Below are 8,340 nucleotides of genomic sequence, written 5' to 3'. Positions count from 1 at the left end.
CTTTCCCCTTCCTCCAACAGAAGTGGTCCCAGTGGTACCAATACTCCAATCCATTGCGCATGTGTCAGCCGGCACTAGGGCATGTTTGGAAGAAGAAATATGGCCGTGCATGGCGTACAGTCCCTGGGACACCACATTTAACATGATACGTATCTGCTTTCTGCCCCTACAATGTCCAGCTCGAGGTGATGCTGGACAGAGGACAGATTATTCAAAAAGTCAGACTGTCTGGCTGAAAACCAGAAGTCTGGCCACCCAAGCATGGGCGGAGGGGGTTACCTCATTTGGAGGAGGGGCAATGTCTGCAAATGCACTCCCCCCCCCTCCACCAGTGCTGACATTGCAACAGAGCCTTCTGCCTGCCTGCCTATTCTTGCAATACACCATGTATCCTTGGATGTTTTTTTCTCAAATTGACAAGTTGTACATGGATGCAGGAAGCAGCCCTAATGTAGTAATCAGAACGAGTTGATGAAAGTTCCTTAGGGTCTTCATCTTTCTTCCCATGTTTACCTTCCACAAAAGGTTTTGCACTTCTAGTCATTATCCTCAGAGGTCATAAAACCATAAAACAGAAATGAAGAGTGGGAATTTTTTTTTTATAAAGATCAGAGCGGTGCCTTCAGAAACCTACCTCATTCTGTTTCTTTTCTTAGATTAGGTGGGGTTTTATATCATAAAAATGTTTCTTTTTGTTGAAGATTTCAGTTTGAGGAGATGAGAACATATTTGTTATTCATGATGCAATATGTTATATCACATGATATCTTGGACTGATTTTTTTCCTTCTCGATCATCTAATTCTCCTTGTGTATTGTTTACCTATAATAAGCTGAATAAAAAGCTTGAAAAAGAAAGCGAAAGAGTTGAGGGGTGGTGCCAGGGTAGGTTTGAACAAAAAAGCAAGCGTACGTGAGTCTCATGAGTCCTATTCATTTACCAGGATGTTCGCTGGATTAGAGGCTATGAAGTGTCTTGGGACAAACTTGGATTCTTTTCACTGCAGAGTTGGAGGTTGAAGAGAGACCTGAAAGATGTTTATAAAATCATGAGAGGGCCTTGATAGTCGGTTTCTATTTCCTAGGGAAACATCACATACTGGAGGACATGCATTTAAGGTTGCGGTGGGGGAGGGAGGGGAGAAGATTAAAGAAGATGTGTGCAGCAAGTTTGTTTAGGTGGTTTAGGTGTAGAGAGTGGTAGGTGCAGGGAATAGGCTGCCAGGAGTACTAGTATCATTAAAGAGGCCTTTAGATAGACAGATGAAAATGCAGGGAATAAAGGGATATAATGTGTGTGAAAGCAACAGATTTAATTTAATTTAGATATCATGTTCTGCACTAGTATTCTGCTCTACTGCCTTCTTGAATAAATACAGACCCTTCTATCTACCCCAAGAGTTCTCATCAGTGATTCTCACCAGAGTTTGTATCCCTCCCGATGCCAATTACATGCAAGCACTTACAGAGCTGCATGATGTGGTCAATAAACAAGAAAGAGCCTAGCCCCATGCACTACAAATCTTAGTCGGTGACTTTAAACAGGCCTGTGTCAAGAAAACCCTGCAAAACTACCACCAGCCTGTACCCTGCTGTAGTCCCAGCATACGCAATCACTGCTACTCAATGAAAAGAAAGGTTTACTGGTCTTTCCCAAGACCACTGTTTGGCAAGTCTGATCACCTGGCTGTGCTCCTTCTGCCTTCATACAGACAGAGCCTAAAAAGAAAGGCCCCGGAGGTCAGGACAGCTAGAAGGTGGTTGTAAATGGTCAGTGGGGAGTTTCCTCACCTTGGTGTGAATGGGTGGTCCTTCAGTCATCACATGATGTTGAAGAACAGTTACAGGACTTCCTTGAGTCAGCAGACTGGGCAGTGTTTAAGGACTCTGCTGACAATCTGAACGTGTACACAGGCTGTCACATACTTCATCAAAACAGCTGTGGATGAGTGGGTCCCCATCAAATCATTCAGGGTTTTCCCCAACCAGAAACTCTGGATGAACAATGAAATCTGGAACCTGCTGAGTGCCAGATCGTAGGCATCGAAGTCCAGAGATCCAGATCAGCACTGGAACAGGTATGACCTGCAAAAAGCTATCTCACGAGTGAAGTGGAGATTCCAGATGAAAATGGAAACAACATTGCACACCCAACGGCTGTGGCAGGGCCTAAATGCCATAACCTGCCACAAAACCAAATCCGTCAAAGTAGCTGTGGTCACTGTTAGCCAGAATCAGACACACACAAGGTAAGACTGTGCAACAGGCTTTAATCCACAAAGACTTCCACAGAGCCAGGCTGGCTGTGGCTGCAGCAACTCTGAGTGAGGCCTCAGGAGGTCGGCGCAGGCTTATATCCTGGAGGGTGATTGACACTCGACCGGGTGGGGCTTGATCCATTCAGGCCAACTGATTGACAGCCGGCCAGGTGTTGTCCTGTCCCCTGACACTCCTGCATGTACAGAGGTTTCCCCATGCAATAGGCCAGAGGTACACTCCTGCAGGTACAGAGGTTGCCCCCTGCAGAAGGCCGGCGGTACACTCCTGCAGGTACAGAGGTTGCCCCTGCAGTAGGCCGGTGGTGTACCACCACAGTAGCAGATGCCAAAGCTTCTCTCCCAGAGTAACTCAATGCCTTCTCTGCCTGATTTGACGATTATAAAAGCAAAGAACCACCCCTCCACACTTCCATGTCCCCTGATGATCATGCTGTCTTCATAAGAGTGAATCTGAGGAAAGCATCCAACCTGGATGGATTACCTGGTCAAGTAGTGAAAATCTGTGCTGACCATCTTACCAAGGTCTTCATAGATATCTTCAATATCTCACTCCAGCAGGACACCTGTTTCAAAAAGGCATCAATCATACTGGTGCCCAAGAAGAGTGTAGTAACCTGTCTTAATGACTATTGACCAGTAGCACTTACATCAACAGTGATGAAGTGTTTTGAAAGGCTGGAGCATATCAGCTGCTGCCTGAGCGGTGACATGGATACATTCCAGTTCACCTATTGTAGCAACAGGTCCATGGCAGATGCCATCTTGCTGGCTCTATACAAAGCCTGGGAAAACCTGGTCAGCTAAGTTGCAAATATCAGATGCTCTTTATCGACTACAGTTCATCATTTAATACCATCATCTCCTCAAAACTGATCAGCAAACTCCAAGACCTGGGATTAAACACCCCACTGTGTAATTGGATCATGGATTTCCTCACCTCCAGATCACAATCAGTGAAGACTGGTAACAACTTCTCCTCCACAATCTCCATCAGTACTGGAGCACCACAGGGCTGCATGGGGGAACAAGAGAGATGTTTTGGTTTCCTCACATCTTGATGAAGGGCTCAAGCACAAAATGTTGATGATGTATCTTTTCCTTTGCTATATAAAGTCACTGTTTGAGTAACTCCAGCATTTGTGTGTTTTTTCAAGGGGATGAATCAGCATAGAGGATGGAGACTGAAAACTTGATTGAATGGTGGACCAACAATGTCACCAAAACTAAGGTGCTGACTGTTGACTTCAGGAAAGGAAAGCCAGAAATATACAATCCAGTGATCATTGGGATATCAGAGGTGGAGAGGGTGAGCAAATTTAAGTTCTTGCGAGTCAGTATCTCGGAGGATCTTTTCTGGCCCCAACACACCAATGGCATTGTGAAGAAAGCACAGCAGCAAATCTATTCCCTCAGGAGTTTGCGGAGATTTGGTATGACACCAGAAACCCTGGCAAATTTCTACAGGGGTGAGGTGGAAAGTGTGCTGATCAGATGCATCATGGTCTGGTATGGAAACACCAATACCCCTGAGTGTAAAGCCATCCAAAAGGTAGTGGACACAGCCCAGGAAATCACAAGCAAAACCTTCCCCACTATTAAGTACATCTACAGGGAACGCTGCCATTGGAGAGCAGCAGCAATCATCAAAGACCCTCACCACCCAGCACATGCTCTGCTCTCGCTGGTGTCATCAGGAAAGAGGTCTAGGTGCCACAAGACTCACACCACCAGGTTCAGGAACAGCTGCTACCCCTCCACCATCAGGCTCCTCAACGACAAACCCAATTAGAGACTCATTTAAGGACTCTTACTTGTGCACTTCATTGATTTTCTTTTTGTTCTTTCTGTATTATACAATCAGTATGTTTACATTCGTTATCTCTTTGCAGTTCTATGTTTACATTTTACGCTGTGTAGAGTTTATTTTTTGCACTACCAATTTGTGATAGTACAGACCTATCACTAATGTATATAGTTACAGTATCTAGAGTGTAATGACTGTGCTTACAGCGATTGGCTGAGAGCTAAGCCACGCCTATTGTCTGGGCCTTAAAGGGTTGTGTCCCTAGCCAGGTCGGATCATTCCGGACTGGTCGGCCACCTGTGAAGAGCTCCTGTCTTTTGCTAATAAAAGCCTTGGTTTGGATCAACAAGTCTTTGGTTCTTTCGACGAGCTCTACAATTTTATTAGCAAAAAGAATTTTTTTTTGAAAAGGCTGTGCCCACAGGAAAAGGAATCTCAGGATTGTATATGATGTTCTGCATGTTCTCTGTCAAATAATCTGAATGTAAATATTGTGGTCTAAAGGCCTGTTGCACTGTTGGATGTTTTATGCAGACTTGTTACTCTAATGTCAGGAATAATGAATATGTTGCAATCTTCTGATGACGGAAGCAATCACCAAACACCTGGAAAACAATAATAGAAATGAACAGTCAGCAAGGATTTATGAAAGGGCTGTTTCCCTTCCCCCTATCACTTGGCACAGAGGGTGTCTGACCTACTGACTGTTTCAGACTTTTATTTCAGCCATGAATTGGTAATTGGTTATTGGGTGGCAAGTAAAGAATGGGAATAAACACATCTTTCTCCAATTGGCAGTCTGAGTTGAGTTGGGTGGCACAAGAATCAATGTTTGGTTCCCAGCTGCATTCATGTCATATTTCCAAGTTATTGATAATTCAAAACTAGGTGTTTTATTTTCTGTGGGCAGGAGAATATAAAGATGCTTCAAGAGGACACAGGCAAGCTGAATGAGAAGCAGGTACTAATTAATGTAGAATAATGTGGCATTTCCACTTTGATGCAAGGAAATATTTTTTAAGTGATGGAAACCTGGGTGATGTTAATGTTCACAAAGATCTGAATGTGTCTATATGCAAGACACTAAAAGCCAATTTGCAAGTGCAGCAAGTTTGCTGGCCTTTATTAGGAGATAATTTGGGCTCTGCAATGAAATGGGCCCTTCATGGGGCCAAAACGTGGAGAGTTGTGTACAGTTCTGGTATTCTTACCTAAAAAAAAGGAGATTCATGACATAGAGGGATTCACCAGTTCCAGGAACAGCAGGCTGGCAGTACAAGGAAAAACTGAATAGACTGTTCCATATTTTCTACAGTTCAGAACAGGGGTGGCTAAACATTTTTAGTTGTGGGCCACATACAGAAAAAATTGAAGGAGTCACAGGCCAAGCAATGTTAAGCCCAGCAGTTTTCAACCAGTTACACTGCAAGAGAAATGATGTGTTTAATAAAAAATCCCTGTGCCATTGAAAATTCATTTTTGATCATAATAATTATATGACACAACTGAACTGTTTAAGTGTTGACATTACAGTAGTGTATCGATGTGCTCAGTGGGCATTTCTGTATCTGCTGCTCATAAATTTAATGTAAATGAATACAATCAAATTTAAAACACTCATTCAAAAAGCAGTGCAAAATAAAAATCTGGGTGCAAAATAAGCACAGGAGGAAAGATCAAGAAAGGGATAAGACCGTCTCCAACATTCCTCCACAACTCTCAGTGAATTCAGTTCATGGCCCAAATATCCACCTTAATAATTATGAGGCATTGTGTAAATCTGTAAATAGGCTATTAAAGTTAACAGATTCCTTGCAATTCGAACAAACACACTTCCCCTTCATTTCTGTGAAAAAGTATTAATTTTCCCATCGTGTCTGAAATTGTCCTCACCCCCTTGCTATTTTCTCTCTTTTCGGTTCAGCCATGTTTAATCAACCAAGATAAATATTTTTTTTAAACTGAGGTAATGTTAGTTAAACTCAGTTATTTTTTTTTTAACTGAGCTAAACTTTTTTTTTACTGAGGCAATGTAACACATAAGTAACATTGAAACAGTCGGTCTAGTAGTTCTTCAAAATGGCAGCGACATCTAGAGTAGAAACGAAGAAATGCAATGTACATAACAGTCCAATTTATTGTTGGAGACTATTTTCTAATGGGTCATGTTCCAATTTGCTTTTTAAAATTCACCCTGGGCCACTTAAAAATGTGTAACAGGCCCCAGTTGGCCCAGGGTGGGGTGTGGGGGGGGCTTAGTTGGCCACCCCCAGTAAGAACCATAGAACATTACAGGAGAGAAATAGACTCTTCAGTCTGGGCTGAACTATATTCTGCCTCATCCCACAGATTTGCAGCCAGTGGATAGCCCTTTATATCACTCATATCCATGTACCTATACAAATGCTTCATTAAAGTGAGCCTACAGCGATGCACATGTTTTAAACAGCGAATCAACCCTGCTTGTCACGCTAGCGGGATAGCCATGGCAAGGATGGCATTGTGGGATTGTCTCTTCTGGTCCAGACCAGAAAGTCACGTGCGTGCTTGCGTCATTTGGATGCAAGCACCGAGATGTTGGGGGGGGGGGGGGGGTGCATGACTTCAGACATATTTACAGGTGCAGCACGGAATTCAAAATAAAACAGTTGTGATACTCGAGCTCACAGCCTGTTGTCTCAGTCCCTTTGCTACGCTCGCTCACAACCCACTCAAGCCTACATTTAACACTTCAGCTGGCAACTCATTCCACTTTCCCACCACTCTCTGTGTGAAGTACTTCCCCTTAATGTTTCCCCTAAACTTAACCCCTTTCACCTTTAACCCATATCCTCTGGTTTGTATCTCATCTAACTTCATTGGAAAAAGTCTGGTTGCATTTATTTTGTAAATCCTTTCATTATTTTAAACATCTCTATCAAATTTCCCCTCATTCTTCTATGCTACTAACCTGTTTATCCTTCCTCTGCAATTTAGTTCTTAAAATATGGGCAACATCCTGGTAAATTTTCTCCACAATCTTTCAGTCTTAATTTATATTTTTCCTGATAGTTAGATGATGAAAACTGCACACAACACTCCAAATTTGGCCTCACCAATTACTTATATAACTTTACTATAGCATTCCAGCTCCTATACTCAATGTTTTAATTTATGAAGGCCAATATGCAAACAATTTTTTTTACAACTCTACCCATCTGTGACACCACTTTCAGGGAATTATGTATCAGTATTCCCAGATCCCTTTGTTTCACCACACTCCTCAGTGCCCTACCATTTACTGTGCATGTCCTTTCTTGGTTTGTCCTTCCAAAATGCAACACCTTACACATGTCTGCATTAAATTCCATCTGCCATTTTTCAACCCATTTTTCCAGATGGTCAAGATCCATCTGCAAGCTTTGAAAACCTTCTTCACTGCCCACAACATATTAAAATTTAGTTTGGATCACTATGTATTTATGTTGTTTGTGTGTAGGGTGTATTATGCATGTGTACGTGTGCATTATGCTCAGGAGATACGCTGTTTCGTCAGGTTGTACATGTACAATCAAATGACAATAAGCTTGAAGTAAAACATGAAAATTTGCAGACACTGTGGTTGAAGTAAAAACACAAAACTGGAGAAACTCAACGGGTCAAACAGTGTCCTTTATAAATACATAACCAACATTTTTGGCCTGAGCCCTTCATCAAGATATAGAAAAATGTTGGCAGGCGTCCAAACAAAAAAGTAGGGGGGAGGGGTGGTCACAAAGGCAGGAGGTGATAGGTGCAGAAGGGAGGGAGGGGACAGCAGTGATCAAGGGGAGGAAGGATGGCTAGGAAGGGGAGGAGAACTAGAAAGGGGAAAGGAAAAAGAAAGAGGAGAGCAGGTTAGAAGAAACCAGAAAAGTCGATGTTAATGCCATCTGGCTGGAGAGTGCCCAGGTGGAAAGTCAAGTGTTGTTCCTCCAATTTATGGGTGGCCTTGGTGGGTCACTACGTAAAGCCATGGAGAGACATGTGAGTGTGGGAGTGTGACACAGAACGAAATGGTTGACAACTGGGAGGTCTCTGTCAGAAGGAGCAAAGGTGTTCAGCGAAACGATCTCCCAATCTGCGCCCAGTCACTCTGATGGCCACAAAGGGAGCACCAAATGCAGTAAATCAGTTCTATGGATACACAAGTGAAATGTTGCTTCACTTGAAAGGCCTTTTTGGGGCCCAAGACCATGGTGAGGGAGGACATGTGCATGCAAGGACGTTGTGGCCACAG

At 43.1% G+C, this 8,340-nt stretch overlaps 1 protein-coding gene across 1 annotated transcript in view; it reads right to left on the bottom strand.

Annotated features, from left to right (window-relative positions):
• Positions 1-4,414: 4,414 nt before the first annotated feature.
• The window catches only part of zc3h3 (zinc finger CCCH-type containing 3), a 353,231-nt gene continuing 349,305 nt past the window's right edge, over positions 4,415-8,340 (bottom strand). The window contains exon 13 of the transcript XR_011352501.1: positions 4,415-4,687. The gene's annotated coding sequence lies outside the window, so the exon portion shown is untranslated. The remainder of the gene's footprint in view (positions 4,688-8,340) is intronic.

This window comes from Narcine bancroftii, chromosome 2 (genome assembly GCF_036971445.1).
Source record: "Narcine bancroftii isolate sNarBan1 chromosome 2, sNarBan1.hap1, whole genome shotgun sequence".
Classification (NCBI taxonomy): domain Eukaryota; kingdom Metazoa; phylum Chordata; class Chondrichthyes; order Torpediniformes; family Narcinidae; genus Narcine; species Narcine bancroftii.
Note: the sequence above shows the minus strand (reverse complement) of the source record. Positions and strands in the feature narration are given on the sequence as shown.